Source organism: Muntiacus reevesi, chromosome 2 (assembly GCF_963930625.1).
Source record: "Muntiacus reevesi chromosome 2, mMunRee1.1, whole genome shotgun sequence".
Classification (NCBI taxonomy): domain Eukaryota; kingdom Metazoa; phylum Chordata; class Mammalia; order Artiodactyla; family Cervidae; genus Muntiacus; species Muntiacus reevesi.
The window spans coordinates 247,525,869-247,544,874 of record NC_089250.1 but is presented as its reverse complement, the minus strand read 5'-3'; the positions used below and the strand labels follow the sequence as shown (position 1 = coordinate 247,544,874).

Sequence of the window (19,006 nt, the reverse complement as noted above, 5' to 3'; positions counted from 1 at the left end):
TTTCCCTGCTAAAGTCATGGTGGCCTGGGCCAGAATGGGGGCAGTAGAGATAGAGACATTTAAGAGAGGCTCAGGAGGTAGAATGGAGGGCTGGGGGCTGATGGGATGTGAGGTCTAGGGAGGCCAGCATTCTAGATCATGCCAGAGTTTTGGGTCTGGGTGATGGGTGGATGATGGTATTTTTCAATGATGTGGAGAGGCCTGGAGGGACAGGTTATGGGAAGGTGATATGGTCAGTTTGGGCAGGTGGCCTCTGAGGGGTCTGGGGACTAGCCATTCAGGAGGAGATAGCCAGAAGGCAGTTGGACACATGCACAGAGGAAAGAGGGATCAAGGCTAGAGACAGTTTAGAGGTGATGATGGTCAACTGGTTTACCAAGAGGTCAAATGAGAGTAGGAAAAGGACACCATGCTCTGCTAAGGCACTTCAGTGAGTGGTGGGGGCAGTTGTAGGCTTGAAAGAGGGTAAATCTTGGGCTGCAGGTATGCCTGTTCCTACCACCAACTCCATTCACCTTCAGTCCCAGCCTGGACCACCTCCAATCACAGCTACTGCCCACTGTGTGTGTCTAAGAGTTGGGCATAATAGGGAGTGAGGGTTTTGTATCTCTGAATAGGGAAAAGTGCTCAACACAGTAGTCACAGAGGGCTGGGGTAAGGCACCAGAAAAGCCAGTATGTTCTCCAGTAGTAGGAGCCTCCTTGGCTCAAACCTGCATCCACTGCCCCCAAGAGCCGTCAGGAGTTTCATCCCTGTGCCAGCAGTGGTCATCATCTCTGGGCATAATTTCACCCGGCTTTATTTTCTTCTTTGTATTTACTTATTCCAAGAATGGTTTTGCAGTAAACATGTCACCGTTTTCAAAGACACCATGGCCACTTACGCCATGCATTTAGGCATTTCCAGGCCCGCCGCTACACCAGGTGGGGGTAAGCTTCTACTCCAGGCACATTAGGTGACTTCCCTGGGTTCTCTCTCCCAGGAGGGGCCATCTCTGCCAGTGTTCCTGCTGAGTCAACTTTGGCCTCTAGGGGGACCTGTGAGCAGGGCTTTGGTGGGATGGGGTGGGGTGACTGTGTTCCTCAGGCTGGGCAAGGCGCTCTTCCTTCCTTCCTGAGACTCCCTTCTCCTAAGGGACAAGTGGGAGGGATGACCATGGCTCTCCCAGATCATGGGATGAGTTGCTCCCCTGGGACCCTTTCAGGCCAGGCCCCCTGGCAAAGGCTACAGTGTGGGGCATAGTTTACTTCTGAGTTCCTACTGCTAGAACTGTTCTGACAGAGATTTGGAGGGCGTCGAGGTGGGCAAGGTCCTAGCCACTGGGCATCCGGCAATACCCACCACACGTGGGATGACGACCTGGAGGCCAACCATCTTCATCAAACCGACCCCTACCCTGCCCTAGCCAAGCCCGAGATATATGGTGTTGGTCTTTGGCGCCACCGTGTGGGAAGTCTCCACACTGCAGTAACAAACAGGCTTCACAAAATACCACCAAACTCCAGGGGGTGCCCACTTATCCCAAGTTACATTTTTGTGGAAAGGTGTGCGCACTGGAGTGTGCAGTGCACAAGTTCTTCAGCCCTATGCAGCGGTCTTGCTCACACTCAGACCTGATTACATATCATGGTCACCGGGGAAGCCCACTACCACCATTAAACCCCCCTTCACTGCTCAAGCTTCTTTGTAAAGTTCCCTGACCTTCAGCTTCTCAGTCCTCTCTGCCTTTGACTTGATCGGTGCTGATCATGGATGACCCGCCCCGCTCTTCTGAAACTTCTCTGGCTGCTGTGACTGCTCCTCTTGGGTTTCTAGTTGCTGATCTGGCTACATCTCTTGATGCTCCACCGTGGTCTTCACAGGGTGCCAGGCCCCCTCCCCTCATCCTTGAATCTTTTCCCCAGCCCATCCTGACAAAGTCCAGGCCTTTGTTTCTGTTCCACAGTGATGCCTTGACCCTTGGCTCCCCATCTCTTGTGCTATTTCCCCACTTAAGATGACCCTTGGGCATCCCAAACTCACTGTGTAAAGTCGACCCCACCTCTCAGAACTGCTCTCCCTCCCAGGTTCTCAGGTTAGTCTGGGAGGCCTTTCCCCTGACACCTCTTCGGCCATTAGGTCTGCCCCATCCTCCCTGCCCCTTGGCCAAGGCACCACCTGCAGTCCTCCCCTTGGTTTCACCCAGCCTGGTCCATTCCCCACAGAGTCGCTGGATGGCTCCGGCCTTATCAGGCCCTGTCCCTTCTCGCTTCCCTGCTGGTCCTAACTCTCTGGCCAGTTCCTCCCTATGAGGTCCCAGCTCCACCCAGAATGAACTTCTTTGTTCTCTGAATACATCCTGCTTTCCTATGTCCCCGTGTCCTTGCACAAGCTGTTCTAGCATCTTTTTTTCTCTTTCCTTCACCTGGTGCCTCCCATCCACCCTTCAGGTCTCAGTTCAGACACTACTTCCTCTGGATCCCAGGCCAGGTCAGCAACCTCTTCTTTGCTCTCACAATGCCCTGTGCTTCTCCCGCCACAGCCCTTGTCTGCTTCCTCTCCCCAAAGGGCCACCTGCTCCTCTCCAGGTACCCGACACTAAGGCTAGTTCTAGATCGGGTCACCAGGCTCTGTGCCCAGTTCCCACACTCAGAGGCCCTAGATCTCCAAAGTCATCAAGCTGCAGAGAGCAAGGCCAGGCCTGAGGCCAGTGAATCTGTGGCCAGACTGGGATGGGAATCAAGATGCTTACCTTCCCTCCCAGGGCTGCCCTGCTCCCCAAGATGTCATTGTTGAATTGAGTCAGGATCCTGGAGGGCCCAAAGGACTCTGACCAGCAGAGAGTTGGCAAGTCTCTAGCCTGAGGGGAAGGCGGCCATCAGCCCAGGCTCTTTGGAAGCTCAGAGAGCTGGCGGAGGCTATCCCAGGAGGCAGACTGGTGTGAGGGGGACTCCAGGCCAGCACATCTGATAAAAGTGTCTAACAAGACTCCCTTCTCCCACAGAGCTGTGCAGCGGGAGTGTGGCCTGGATGTCATACAGGGAGGGCCTGAGGGCAGTGGTGGCAGCTGTGTGGGCCCCTGGGTTAATTATTAATATCCCCAGAGTCACATGGAAGAGAATGTGCTGAGGGAGGACCTCCCCCACCTGGCCTCGCTTCTTGGCCAGAATCTCTCCAGGATTCATTCGGCTCCTGATCAGGCTCAAGTCAGAAGATCAGCTCGGTCTTCCCTAAGGCCTCAGCTAGCTCATCCCACTCTGGCCCCCAAGGGACTCCCGACTCTTCCCTGAGACTTTTCTATGAGTTCCCATCTCTGGGCCTTCGCTCTTGCTGTGCCCTCTGCCTGCTCCGTGACTGGGCCCAGCTCACTTCCTCAGAGAGCTCAGTAAACACTGGGGAATTGAATTGCTCAGAAAATAAACAAAGTGTCAAATATACTGTCTGGCACTTAGGAGATATACCTCCCTAAACTGGCTAAGTAAACAAATAATGCAAAATGAGAAAAGAGAAAGGATCCATCCAGTCCTTTCTTGTGCTTCTGTTCCCCAAACTGCTCTCCATTCATTTCTTCCAAGGAGTCCTGCTCTCTCTGATCCAGGCCTCTGCCTGAAATTTAGCCTGACCTTCAATGTGTCAGAAAAGTCCTATCCTAAGTGTCAAGAAGCCTTTGAGGCTCAGCACAGTGGCTTACACCTTGAATCTTCCTCCTTGTCGCCTGGCACAAATGCGATGACTTGCTCAGTGGCTGTGAGTTCTGTTGGATTAGGACTGGCTGCGGGGCCTTGAAACACTGGGGGATTTTCTCTCTCGCTAAAGCTGCCTGGATAATTTGCCAACTTGGTTCCATCAGTCATTCTAAATTGCCCCAATGCACAGGTTCTCACTTGAGCCCTGTCTGGTCCCTTGCTATTTCTCTAGTCTTTCTGTCTCACTGTTGTTTTTCTCCAGTTTCCACAAAAGTCTTGACAGCTTCACACAGAAGCTGAAAACCTTCTCCAAGCCTCCCCCTTGCCTGTTTCCTGGAGTCTGTCTTCCATCTCTCTTGGCTTATAAAGCCAATGACTCATTTACTGAGCCAGGAGTCTCTGCAGGGCTTTCTTTCTTGTAGGAAATGTGAAAGGGAGCAGGTGACACCGTCCTTCATACCCACCCTCTCCTGGCCCTGGCTTTTAAAATCTAAACCCCCAGATATGTTGTATCATGAGTGGTGGTGGAATTTCTGGTTTTCCCCTTGACATAGGCAGCCCTCCTTAAACCAGGGCCCTTGTATCTCCAGTGCCAGATCTCCAAACTCCAAACTCCACAAGGGCACAGAATCACCTGTTTCCTTGCTAAGCTTTCACATAATCACAACCTCTGGCTTTCCCTGGAAATCTAGAAAACTATAGAAATATATCTAGTGCCCTTTCAAGATGCCAAACCTTCTCATCCTTCTTAGGCACTAGAAATTATGAAGTGAAGTGAAGTTGCTCAGTCGTGTCCAACTCTTTGCAACCCCATGGACTGTAGCCTACCAGGCTCCTCAGTCCATGGAATTTTCCAGGCAAGAATACTGGAGTGGGTTGCCGTTTCCTTCTCCAAGGGATCTTCCCGACCCAGGGATTGAACCCAGGTCTTCCGCATTGCAGGCAGATGCTTTACCATCTGAGCCACCAGGGCATGCATCATTTCTAATTTGTGATAGAAATTTTCGAATGAAAATGGTAGGGTTGCTCGTCAGCTGTCCCTGGCAGGAATTTTCAGACCGAACTGGTGGAATCGTACAGACATCTCCCACACTCACCCAGAAGACCTGGGAGTATATGGGTGCCTATCTGTGTGAATTCTGAGAGACTGTGGCAGTGGGGTTGGGGGTGGGATGGGATATTAGAGACTGTTGATGCAACTGTTTGGATGCGGGTTGAACGAAGAGTGTGCAAAAACCTTAGTGGGTGTTTGAAAGCCTAGGTATGTGTTTGTGTTAAGCTCCTGAGGGTCAAAGACACTGCTTGAATAAAAAAATGCTTTGCATTTTTTCACTGTTTTCATTTCAGTGAAGCAAAACAGAGGGATGGCTCATGGATAGTGAGTTAATCAGGCTTAAATGAAGTCTAAAGAACAATGCTGGAGGAGTCCAATAACTCTTATCATCATCATCATCATAGTCATCATCAACAGAGGGTAACAATACTCATCATTTTTGAGGACCTAACAAGTAGCATTCTGCTGTGCATACACACACACACACACACACACACACACACATCATGGCACATATAGATCAAGGCAGTCTTATCTTCTATCGGTCCTCTATTCTGCACTTGTCTTGGAACCTTTAGCCCAGGACCTGTTTTGTGAGATTCAGTGCAAAATAAAAGTGCACAGCATCTTGCTCAGAAAATTATGAATTTCAAGATGGCAACAGCAGAGCATTAAACAACTGTGGGGCCCTTTTGAGCAGGCTGTGACAAAACAGCTCTCCCGCTTTCGCCTCTGGCTACGTGTACTGCTCACAGGTCTCTCCACTGGGGAGGCCTCCTCTCACAGCTGGGGGTGTGATGGAGCAGCAGTTCATTTTCAGCGTGTCCCCTTCATACCAAGATAATGTGTCCTTGAACCAAGCTTGGGGCGTCTCCCCTGCTATTAGCCATTTTCTGGATACCCCACATAATGTATGGGTGTGAGACGATGCAAGAGGCATCAGGGCAACAGTGTTAGGCAACACTGGTGTTTGAGCCATCTGTTTATAGAGATTAGTTATACTATTTGGATCTGCCTAAGCTTGATCTGGGATATACAACATCTAAATAATGATGGACTGGATGCCTGGCCTGACCAACCTAATGATTCTGTGGGTCCGCCAGCACCCAGTTCATGACAGGCAGTTCTAGCCACATGGTCACATGACCACCCAGAGTCATGAACTCAGTCAACTCCAAGGTCAGCAATTACTCTTCTAATGTTGCTGGGGCTTGCCCAAGGCTCCCTATAGCATCTTCTTCCATGATGGAATCTACCTTATTGTTTTACATAAGTGGCAGGACTGCTCATACTGTAGCATTGGACCTGCTGCAGAGTTCGTTCCAGTTCTAAAGATCATTCAAACGGACTTCCCTGGTGGATGAGTGGCTAAGGCTCCATGCTCTCAATGCAGGGGACCCAGCTTCGATCCCAGGTCAGGGAACTGGATCCCACATGCCACAACTAAGACCTGGCATGGTCAAATAAAAAATGTTTAAAAGTAAATAAATACATAAAATTTAAAAAATATCACTCAAAATTAGCACATCACCTGATAAATGATTGGGATAGAGTGCCAAAAATGGTGTATTCTTCCTCCACAATCCAAACAGGAACAGAGGCATGAAAACAGAGGAAAACCAGAAAGCAAGTAGTAAAATCCTGGAACTAAGTCAACCATATCAATAATGTGTGTAATGATTAGATGTAAATGTACTAAAATACCAACTAAAGGGCAGAGATCCTCCAGTGAACAGAAAAGACCCAACTATTAATATATGCTGTCTATAAATATGATCACTTTAAATATAAAGACACAAATCAGGTGAAAGTAAAGAATGGATAAAGATATGCTAAGCTGGCAGTGAGCCTAGGAAAGCTGTGGTGGTGGTAATGCTATCAGACATGGTGGACTTATAAGGGGATGAGTGTTATCCAAGCTACACAGGGAACTCCCTACGGCTACAATCATAATAATCATACATGCATGTGTGTGTGTGTGCAGCAACAGAGCTTCGAAACATTTGAAGAAAAAAACTGACCCAAACAGGGGAGGACTAGGCTAATCTATAACAATCACTGAAGCTTTTTACACCCCACACCATCAGAGGACAGAATAGCTCTGGACTAAACAATAAGGAAACACACAGAAGAGCAGAACATTGTCAACCACCCTGATTGGAAGTGACATTTACAAGGATGAAACTCAACAGCTGCAGCAGTCACTTTCTTTTCCAGCAAACGTGCTACCTTCACCATGATAGACCATATGTTCACCCACCAAACGATATTCATAAAATTCAAATAATGTGCCAAGTATGTCCTCTGCCCACAGTGGAAGGAAATGAAAATAAATGACAATGAGATACATGGAAAAATCTTAAATATTTGGAAATCATACAACACACATAAAGAATCCACAGGTCAGAGACATATTAAGGGAAATTAGAAAATATTCTGAATGAAGTGATATAAAACCTAACCATATCAAAACTTGTGGGATATCCTGGGGCAGTGGTTAAGGGAAATTTATGGCTTAAAACACATTGTAAAAAAAAAGAAAACATATTGTAGAAAAAAAATATAAAGTGGGGAGATTAGTCCACCAGGGTTCTCATGGCTTCATGGTGACAATGCAGAGGAGGAGCACTGCAGGGCAAGAGACTCCTTTCTCTTGGTTTTCCTGCCTACATGCTCCCACCCCCTCACACAGTAGCCTGCAATCTCTAAAATACAAAACTACTGTGTCTCTCCCTTGCTCTAAACCCTCCCACCGCTCCCCACTGCTTCAGGGTGAAACTCAAAACGGACCTCGGCAAGGTGACCTTTTATGACTTTGCTCCTACTCACCTTTATCTCTCATGCCTCTGGGTGCTGTTTGCCTGTGTGCTACATCTGGCTTTCTGAACTGTCGCTTGAAGTCGGAAGCATTTTTTTCCTCCTCTCCTTTTCCCCTAGAACTAGGGTTGCCAGATAAAATACAGGTCTCTCAGTTAAACCTGAGTTTCAAATAAATAATGAAAAACTTTTCAGTATAAGCATGTCCCCAATATTGCATGGCGCGCACACACACATAAATATACACTAAAAAACTATTTGCTGTTTATATGAAATTCAACTTTAACTGGATGTTAAATTTTTTATTTTTTATTTGCCAAATCTGGCGACCTTGGCCAGAACAGGTACCTGGTACTCCATCTGCCCCTTCTCTGCTTCTCTGCATGGGTGACTCCTTTTCCAGAGTCAGGTCTCAGCTTAGAAATAACATACCCGCCCCCCGCCCCAGCCCCCTGAAAGACAGTTCTCCCTCCCCCTTTCTCAGGCTGAGGCTACAGTCACTTCATTTCCGTGCCTGAGCTGTGCTCACCAGGCAGGGTAGGTCCACCTCATTCACTGCTAATTCCTCACCCTGTGGCACAGTGTCCAGCACTTGGTGGCCACTCAATAGGTACTTGTTGAAGGAACAAGCACTGATTTAGGACCCAGCTGTGGGGATAGTGAGCTGGCTCCTTCCACTCCCTCCACCCCCAGTGGGGGATGCATCAGTTATCTATCACTGCAAACAAACCACTCCTGACATTAGTAACTTAAAAAATACCGCAAGCACGTAATCTGCTCACGAATCTACAAAATGAGCCGAACTCAGTGAGGACAGTTCATCTCTGCATCCTGCACCCCCTCCTCCCAACACATACATAGTTGGGGCAGGAGAATCCATGTCCAAGATAACTCACAGGGCTTTCAAGTGGGCACTCTATGCTGCTCGCCTCCACATGTGCCTCTCCATGGGGTGGCCTGGGCTTCCTTACAGCATGGCAGCTGGGTTCCAGTAGCAACATCTCAGAGGAGACAAAAAAGAGCAGATGCTAGTTTTCTAAGGCCTAGATCTGGAAACTAATACAGTGTCATTTCCACCATACTCTATCGATTAAGTAGCTGCAGAGTCCATATTCAAGGAGATGGGTCATAGACCCCCATCTCTAAATGGAACAATGCTAAAGAATTTCATGACTGTGTTTTAAAGTGACCACAGGAGAGAACACTCACTACCAAGGAACTGACAGAGCCCAGCCTCAGCACCAGGCTGAGTGTATAACGGGTCGCAGGATGCTATTCTTTCCATGGGTGAGTGTGCAGCAGACATGTCAGTATGTTCAAGGAATCTGGGAGTGAGATAGGGCAGGAAGGATGGAGGGAGGGAGCAAGGGAGTGAGAGAGATAAGGAAAGAGTCCTCCCTCGGAGGATGAAGGACATGAAGGAGCTCACCCAATGCAGGCACTCATGAGAACAGTACCTGAAAGAAGGCTGTGCAGCTGGCACCTGTCCGGGCTCCCTTGGGATGTTGTAAACAAAAAATTCCAAGTTGAATTATTTTCTTTAGGTTTTGGAAAAAAATCAGTCTATAGAAAGTTGACAGAATAGTCAAATGAACAATGCATACACCTGTCACCTAGTGTCGCCAGTGGTTAACATTTTATTGCATTTGCAATTTGAAAGTAAGTTACAGATAAGGTATTTCCCTACCCAGTCCTTTGGCCTGCATTCCCTCCCGCCCCACCCTTGCCCCCTCCAGCAGTGTACTCTCTGCACCAGTGGTTTCAGCCAGGGGTGATTCTGTCCTTCAGGGGATAGCTGACAAAGTCAAACGGAGACTTTTTTGGCTGTTGGCTGTACCACGCGGCATGTGGGATGCAGGATCTTAGTCCCCCAACCAGGGATTGAACCTGTGCCCCCTGCACTGGGAGCACAGAGTCTTAACCACTGGACCAGAGACATTTTTTAATTTACATTTTTTTTTAACTAAGAAAAAATTCACTATTTAACCATTTTAAAGTATTTCTCATGACGAGAGGCAATCTTCATTCCTGTGTGCTCAGTTGTGTCTGATCTTTGTGACTCCATGAACTGTAGGCCCGCCAGGTTCCTCTGTCCATGGAATTTCCCAGGCAAGAACAATGGAATAGATTGCCATTTCCTCCTCCGAAATCTTCCCAACCCAGGGATCGAACCCAAGTCTCCTGCACTGGCAGCCAAATTGTTTACCACTGCACCACCTGGGAATTTTTATTCCTAGCTAATCCCAAAACGGGATTCTCTGGTGGCTCAGACGATAAAGAGTCTGCCTGCAATGCGTGAAACTCGGTTCGATCCCTGGGTTGGGAAGATTCCCTGTACTCTTGCCTGGAAAATTCCATGGACAGAGGAACCTGGTAGGCTACAGTCCATGGGGTCGCAAAGAGTCGGACACGACTGAGCAACTTCGCTTTCGCTTTCGCTAATCCCAAAACATCTCTGACTTTTCAGCTTATTGCACCTGAACGGGTTTGGTGCTCCTGACACCTAGTGGGCAGGGACCAGAAACGCTGCTAAACTTCCAGAAGAGAGAATTATTGGGCCCCAAAATGTTGAGGCTGAGAGTCCCTCTACACCATCAGAGCACCACCATTACATTCAAGGAAATCAACAGCCATCCAGTCACTGGTCTTGAGTGTCCCTTCTAGCATTTTTATTTCACTTCAGGAGGCAAGGTTTACACATTTGGTGGTCAGGTCTCTTTAGTCTCTTTTATTACAGAAGAGTATTCTCTGCCCCACACTTGGCCTTTTTGTCTGATTACTTTTTGTAAGAGTCGTAGCCAGTTTTAGCACTGGATATAGTATTCTGGATTTACCTGATTGCTTCCTCAAGATCAGATTCGTGGTAAACCATGCTGGTAAGAATACTAGTTTGACGATTACTGCATCACATCAGGGGGCTCATAAGATGAGGCTGCTATGCCGTTTATGATACTGAAATTGGATGACGATGTAGCTCACAAGATAGAAGGTACTGCCCTCCACAGCCCACCAAGCACGGTGTCCAGGCAGCCACCCTAGTTGGCTCAACCTTTCTGAAGAGTAGTGATGGCCTGGGGAGGCTGACTCTCACCCAATAGGGAATCCTCAGGCCCTCCTCCCTTCTCCCCTTGACAAGGGGAAGGCCCCAAGAGCCAGCAGTTCCTCTTGCTGACCCCAGGGAGCAGGCCCCAGCTGAGTCACTGAGAGGCCTTAGTTCCCAGGAAGAAGAAAACTGAAGGGCAGGCATGAGCTGGGCCCCTTGAGGCTGGAGGCAGGAAGTTAGGGTATGGCTCAGAGGAGGCCAGGGGGTTGTGAAGCTGGAAACTCCAGGGCTCATTAGCATTCCTGTGATGAACAACTGTGCAAAGGCTATACTGAGGTTACTCTCTACCTTCTTCCTTTCAGGATGCAGAGTTCACATACTCCAACTAAAGATCCCACAACTGCAATGAAGTTCTGTATGCCAGAACTAAGACCTCATGAAGCCAAATAAATAAATAAAATGACCCATTTAAAAAAATAATCGAAAGGCACTGTGTCAACATTCAACTGAAACAAGCCCTATTTCTGGAGTATTCAATTACATAAGCCAATACATTATGTTTACAACTTGAGACAGTTTGAATCAAGCTTTCTGTTCATTACAACTGCTATCATCTCATCGACATCATTTTTTTTACACTGTTAAAAAAAATCCAATGACAACCAGAAAAATACTGCTTTTCTTCACATTCGTATGGAGTTTAGGAAATTATTTTCTTTTCCTCAGGAGAAATAAGCTACAGACAAAATTAGAAGTAGAACCACACTGTAAAATCTGCAAATCCCAGAAGTCTACAACTTGAAGATTTCCCCAGGGACAGGGAAGAAAACAAGTGTCATAAGAGATGAGACAAACACACATAAGGACTAGCCGGGGAAACAGTTTTCAGCACTGACCCAGACACTGCTGCTAAGTCACATCAGTCCAATTGTGTCCAACTCTGTGCAACCCCATAGACAGCAGCCCACCAGGCTCCGCCGTCGCTGGGATTCTCCAGGCAAGAACACTGGAGTGGGTTGCCATTTCCTTCTCCAATGCATGAAGGTAAAAAGTGAAAGTGAAGTCGCTCAGTCGTGTCCGACTCCTAGTGACCCCATGGACTGCAGCCTACCAGGCTCCTCTATCCATGGGATTTTCCAGGCAAGAGTACTGGAGTGGGGTGCCATTGCCTTCTCCAGACCCAGACACTAGGTACCCTTTTTCTCCTGGCACCCACTGCCCCCACCTCCAGGGGGTGATTTCTGGTCTAAGGTGTGAAGAACTCTTCAAACAACACAAGCTGCTTTGAGGAGAGGTGCAATGAGAGAGGTTCAAGTATGAGTAAGAATCATGCCAAAGTCCAAAGTGTGGGAAGAACCCACAGTGAAAAGGAAACCCGTGTGACTACCACCCAGACAGAAAACATTTCCAGCGCTGCAGAAGTCTTCCTAGTTTCCCTCGCTCAGTCCATAATGCCCCAAGTTAATCACTATGGAGCTGTATTACCATCTATTATAGTTTGAATGACTATAAGTAGAATCATACCATATTCACTCTTCTGTGGCTAACATTTTTCATTCAACCTTACGTATGTGAGATTCATCCATGTTGTTGTGTACAGCAGTTCATTCACTTTTATTGCTGTGTAGTTTTCAGATGTATGAATACACCATTATTTACCCATTTTCATGTTGATGGATATTTGGATTGTTCTTTGTTTTTAATCTATTGTGAATAAAGTTGCTAGGAACACTGTATATACGTGTCTTCTAGTAAACATTACACTCATCTCTCTCGGGCTTGTATCGAACAGTAAACTTGCTAGGTGGAAGGTCAGTTGTAGTAAACACCACAAAAAAGTAAACACACCACAGTTTTCTTTTTTCATGTTCTCTGCCCAGCATTAAGTGAAGATAACCTTACGGAGGTAAGGACAGAAATGGTACGGACCGAACAGAGGCAGAATATATTAAGAAGAGGTGGCAAGAATACACAGAAGAGCTATACAAAAAAGTTCTTCATGACCCAGATAACCACGATGGTGTATCACTCACCTAGAGTCACATCCTGGAACGCAAAGTCAAGTGAGCCTTAGGAAGCATCATTACAAACAAAGCTAGTGGAGGTGATGGAATTCCAGTTGAGCTATTTCAAATCCTAAAAGATGATGCTGTGAAAGTGCTGCACTCAATATGCCAGCAAATTTGGAGAACTCAGCAGTGGCCACAGGACTGGAAAAGGTCAGTTTTCATTCCAATCCCAAAGAAAGGCAATGCCAAAGACTGTTCAAACTACTGCACAATTGCACTCATCTCACATGCTAGCAAAGTAATGCTCAAAATTCTCAAAGCCAGGCATCAACAGTATGTGAACTGTGAAATTCCAGATGTTTAAGCTGGATTTAGAAAAGGCAGAGGAATCAGAGATCAAATTGCCAACATCTGTTGGATCTTGAGAAACCAAGAGAATTCCAGAAAAATATCTACTGCTTTATTGACTATACCAAAGCCTTTGACTATATGGATTACAACAAACTGGAAAATTCTTCAAGAGATGGGAATACAAGACCACCTGACCTGCCTCCTGAGAAATCTGTATGCAGGTCAAGAAGCAACTGGACGTGGTTCCAGTTTGGAACTGGACATGGAACAGACTGGTTCCAAATCGGGAAATGAGAACATCAAGGCTGTGTCACTTTGTTTATTTAACTTATATGCAGAGTACATCATGAGAAATGCCAGGCTGGATGAAGCACAAGCTGGAATCAATATTGCCAGGAGAAATATCAGCAACCTCAGATACACAGATGACACCACCCTTACAGCAGAAAGCAAAGAACTAAAGAGCCTCTTGATGAAAGTCAAAGAGGAGAGTGAAAAAGTTGGCTTAAAACTCAACATTCAAAAAACTAAGATCATGGCATCTGGTCCCATCATTTCATGGCAAATAGATGGGGAAACAATGGGCACAGTTCAGTTCAATTCTGTCGCTCAGTTGTGTCCGACTCTTTGCGACCCCATGAATCTCAGCACGCCAAGCCTCCCTGTCCATCACCAACTCCTGGAGTTTACTCAAACTCATGTCCATTGAGTCGGTGATGCCATTCAGCCATCTCATCTTCTGTCGTCCCCTTCTCCTCCTGCCCCCAATCCCTCCCAGCATCAGGGTCTTTTCAAATGAGTCAACTCTTCACATGAGCTGGCCAAAGTATTGGAGTTTCAGCTTCAGCGTCAGTCCTTCCAATGAACACCCAGGACTGATCTCCTTTAGGATGGACTAGTTGGATCTCCCTGCAGTCCAAGGGACTCTCAAGAGTCTCCTCCAACACCACAGTTCAAAAGTATCAGTTCTTCGGTGCTCAGCTTTCTTTATAGTCCAACTCTCACATCCATACATGACCACTGGAAAAACCATAGCCTTGACTAGATGGACCTTTGTTGGCAAAGTAATGCCTCTGCTTTTTTTTTTTTTTTTTTTTTTTTTAGTTGGAGGCTAATTACTTCACAACATTTCAGTGGGTTTTGTCATACATTGACATGAATCAGCCATAGAGTTACACGTATTCTCCATCCCAATCCCCCCTCCCACCTCCCTCTCCACCCGATTCCTCTGGGTCTTCCCAGTGCACCAGGCCCAAGCACTTGTCTCATGCATCCCACCTGGGCTGGTGATTGTTTTGCCCGTAGTCCGAGTCCCCGGTCGGGAAAGAAGACTCCTCGAAACAATGCGACTCGCAATAGGGGAATTTATTAGTGACTCGAGCCAGGGCCTCCCGCCCTCACCAGGTGTGTGAGGACGAAAGGCCCCGAGTCCCAGTTCTCTCGGCTATTTATTAGGTCAAAACAAGCAGCAGGTAGTTGGCGCAATCGGATTGGTTACACAGTGGGTAGTTGGCGTAACCAGATTGGTTACACAGCTGCAAGGTAATTTTTGTTGGCCCTACGTGGGGCTTTTAGCTTTCCCCTTATAGGTTCCCTTTCTTCTGGCTAGGCGTATGTTGATTGGCTGGCTCCAGGTAGCCTGATAATTATGTTACCCCGGGAAACCAGGCCTACTCCTAATCTAGGCTGCCTGCCATGGCGTTAGCCGTGACAGCCTCACATTTTCCCCCTGTCTTTATACTTTTGTAGAGAAATCTTTTTCTTTACCCTGTGAAATTGACTGATATTGCTGTCTCAATACCATAATTTGGATGGTATTTAGGCGCTCTCTAATAAATGAGACCAGACGGTTTAAAATGCATGGACCAAAGGTCAGTAACAATATTAATATTTTGAGTGGACCCAGGAGGGTGGAAATTAAAGTGGTCAACCAAGGGGAGCGCTGAAACCAAGATTTAAACTAGCCTTGTTGGACTTTTTGTTCTCTCTTTTGCTGCGCTAGTCCCTCTCTTACTTTCTGGAGAGACTTTTGTACCACCCCTGAATGGTCGATATAGAAACAGCAATTTTTTCTCAGTGCTGTACATAATCTTTTTTGTTGCAGAAACAACAAATCTAAACCTCTCTTATTTTGTAACACTACTTCAGCCAAGAAGCTCAAGGATTTTTGGAGGTGCGAAATGGACTGTTTTCGTGGTTTTGCAACCCCAAGCGGCGCAATAAAAAGAGTCAATTTTCCCACACTTTTTAATTCGGTTCTGATCCCTTTTTCCCCCGGGGGCAGACATAGACAGGCACCTGTTCGTATTACTGTGGGCCTTTTCGCTCACAGTTACGGGTGAACAGACCGAAAGAGCCGTGGGCAAAGAACTTGGTCAGTTGGTGGGGACCAAACCCATTACTGTCAGCCGCCAGCACGCACAAATCAAAGGTCAGTACTGGCCACCATGTCTCTTTGGGGGCCACGTTGGAGCTCGAATTAAGCACTTTTCCAGTCTCAGGATTGTAGATCACCCAAATCAGGTTAGCTGGCTGATGGGGGTTGTGGCTGGTTGCTCTTGGGCCGATGAAAGTTGTCATCAGCAGGAGAGTTAAGAGGGCTCCCGTCGTTCGAGTTTTAGTTTCAAAGGATTTGACGGGTGAGGTCTTGCCTCCCATTTTGCTTGCACCTTTTCCTGTTCTTCCAGGGTGGCTTGTCGCACGTGATTGCAGTGAACCCAGGGCCCGATCCCGTCGACCTTAACAGCAGTAGGAGTGGTAAGGAGAACAACATAAGGGCCTTTTCATCTAGGTTTTAATGCTTTAGATTGGTGTCGTTTTATTTAAACCCAATCACCCGGGCCAATATTATGTGAGGGGATGGTTTTCTTGCTTGTTCCCTCGTGTATCTCTCGAATTAATTTTTAAACATGGCTATGCACCTTACTTAATGCCATCAGTGTTTGCTGAAATTGTCCCAGGGTAGGGGGCGGTAGGCATTTTTTCTTGAATATAGGACACACAGGAGGGGGTCTTTCATACAGAATCTCAAAAGGGGTAAGCTTTAGCTTATAAGGGGTGTTAAGCGCTCAAAAGAGCTCGAAGGGAAGGAGGGTTACCCAGTCCCCGCCAGTCTCTATTGCCAACTTTGTAAAAGTTTTTTTAGGGTCCGATTTATTTTTTTTAACCTGTCCTGAGCTCTGGGGATTATATTCACAATGTAACTTTCATTTTGTCCCCAGAGCTTGGACCAGCCCTTGTACAATCTGGCTCACAAAGGCAGGTCCGTTATCAGAGCCCATAGTCACTGGCAGCCCGTACCTAGGCACTATCTCTTTTAAGATCTTTTTAGCAACCACTGTGGCTGTCTCTCTCTTAGTGGGGAAGGCTTTTACCCATCCCGAGAAAGTATCTACCAGAACCAACAGATAGCGATACCCGTACTTGCCTGGCCTTACCTCAGTGAAATCTATCTCCCAGTGTTGCCCTGGCTCTTCCCCTCGGTACCTCGTTTCAGTGTGCTGCCTTTTTTCTGTCAAGGGAACCTCAGGCAGGCTGTCTGGAGAAGAGTCAAGGTCTTTTTTTTTTTTTCTCAAGTGTGTAGTTGTGTGCAGGTGTTCACATAGGTGACGACCCAGGATGGCAGGCAATATCAGGTTGTTGTTTTGATCTCGGTACCATCTATCTTTGTCATCCTTCTGGAGGGTGGTATCTTCGATCTGACGACTGCTTTAAAACCCCTTCGATGGCGTTGGGGGTGTAAACCCAGTGTTGCTGTCCATATGTCAACTTGTCAGCGTCGTGGACGAGGAGGGCAGTGGCTGCAATGATGCAGAGGCAAGGGGGCCACCCAGAGGCCACCAGGTCCAATCGCTTTGAAAGGTATGCCACCGGCCGCTTTCATGGTCTCTATTGTTGCGTCAAGACCTCCTTTCCTATTTTTTGCTTTTTATCTATAAATAGCTGGAATTGCTTGTTTGGGTTAGGCAGGGCAAGGGCTGGGGCTTTTAGTAGGGCCCGTCTGAGTGTCTGGAAAGCCTGTTTCATTGCCTCAGTCCAAGTACAGTTTGGGGTCTCTTTACTTTTCTCATACAAGGGCCGGGCCTTCTCAGCAAATCCCATGATCCACAGTCTACAATATCTAACAGTCTCCAAAAACTCTCTCACCTGGCAGGGGGTCTTGGGCTCTGGTATCTGCAATATTGTTTTTTTAATGGCCTGAGTTAGTCACCTTTGCCCCTGCCTGATCTTATACCCCAAATAGGTGACCTCTTGCCGGGATATTTGTGCCTTCTTTGTGCTAGCACGATGTCCCAAGGTGCCTAGAGTCTGTAAGAGGTCACCAGTGGCACGGCTGCATGCCTCCTCTGTGGTTCTAGCCAACATAAGGTCATCTACATATTGCAGCAGGATGACCTCTGGGTGGCGAGTCCAATATTCATAGAGGTCTTCACTCAAAGCCTCATTAAACAAGGTAGGGGGGTTTTTGAACCCTTGTGGGAGGCGGATCTAAGTTAGTTGTACTACCGGTTGGACTTTTCTCTCAGTCCATTCAAAGGCAAATATCTCCTGGCTCTGGGCCGCCAGGGGTAGGCTAAAAAAGCATTTTTCAAGTCCAACACAGTGTACCAAATGTACTCAGGCAGCAGACTGTTCAGGAGGGTATACGGGTTGGGGACAGTAGGGTGTATGTCACTCACCTGCTTGTTGACTTTTCGTAGGTCCTGGACAGGTCTGTAATCCGTACTCCCTGGCTTCTTCACCGGTAGTAAGGGGGTGTTCCAAGGGGATTGGCACCGCTTGAGAATTCCGGCATTTATGAGCCGTCGAATGTGGGGAGTGATCCCCCATCAAGCCTCCTGGCTCATAGGGTATTGCCTCACCCTCACAGGAGTTGCCTCGGCTTTTAGTTCGATGATGACCGGATGTCTCTGTTTAGCCAGTCCCATTTTTGCTGTTTCTGCCCATGCCAACGGGTATTTGTGGACCCACGGTTGTATATCTGGTGCTATAACCTCTGAGGGCTTAGGCACAAAAAGTCTGTATTCATCTCTTAAAGCTAGAGACAAGACATGTATCGGCTGTCCAAGTCTATCTGTGACTGACATTCTTCCAGGGTCAAAATGGATCTGAGCATTAACTTTAGTCAACAAGTCCCATCCAAGTAGAGGGGCTGGGCATTCTGGTATCACCAAAAACAAATGGGACACCTGGTGGGTCTCTAGATTTACTTTCCGTTCTGTGGTCCAACAATATCTTTTTGTCCCCGTGGCTCCCTGCACCAAGCTGGTTTTCTTTAGACATTGGTCTCAGTTTTTCATTTAAAACAGAGTGTTGGGCGCCAGTGTCTACCATGAAGCCAACGGGTTTCTCCTCTACATGTATGGTTACCCAGGACTCGGGGAGGGGTGTCGAGTCTTGACTCCCCTAGTCACTATCTTTTCCGCATATAGAACTCAAGTTTCAGGGGAAATTTTTTCTCTTTAGGTCCCTCTTAGGGCACTCTTTTTCCAGTGCCCCCGTTCTTTGCAGTAAGCACACTGATCTTTCTTTAGGGCCTATCTTTTTGGTCTCTCTCTTTTTTTTTTTCTTGTCTGGGGGCCTCGAGACTCCCTCAATTCTGTTCCGGCCTTTATCCCCGCAAAAAGAATCTTTAGCTCTCTCTGGTTTTTCCGGGTTTTTTTCGCCCTATGTTTCCTATCTTCTTTCCTGATCTTTTCAGCTAGTTCCCTTTCCTCCCGATGAAGTCGTTTTCCCCTTTCTTTTGGGGTCTCCCTATTATTAAATACCTTTTCAGCTGCTTTTAGTAAGTCTTGTATTGTCTGCTCTCCTAACCCCTCTATCTTTTGTAATTTTTTCTTAATATCTGGGGCTGCCTGATTTACAAACGCTAGTAGAACTGCAGCGCATGATTCTTCAGCCTGGGGGTCCATGGGTGTATATTGCCTAAAGGCTTCCATTAGCCTCTCTAGGAAGGCTGACGGACTCTCAGTGGGCTCTTGTCTTACTAAATTTACCTTTGCCAAATTTGTTGGCTTTTTTTAGCTGCGGCCCGCAGGCCAGCCATTAGTCTGGCGGTACACTCGGA

General features: G+C 47.2%; 1 protein-coding gene across 1 annotated transcript in view; it reads right to left on the bottom strand.

The window, feature by feature from the left end:
• The window catches only part of RIPOR1 (RHO family interacting cell polarization regulator 1), a 28,204-nt gene extending 25,273 nt beyond the window's left edge, over nt 1-2,931 (bottom strand). The window contains exon 1 of the mRNA XM_065925549.1: nt 2,732-2,931. The gene's annotated coding sequence lies outside the window, so the exon portion shown is untranslated. The remainder of the gene's footprint in view (nt 1-2,731) is intronic.
• Nucleotides 2,932-19,006: the final 16,075 nt, after the last annotated feature.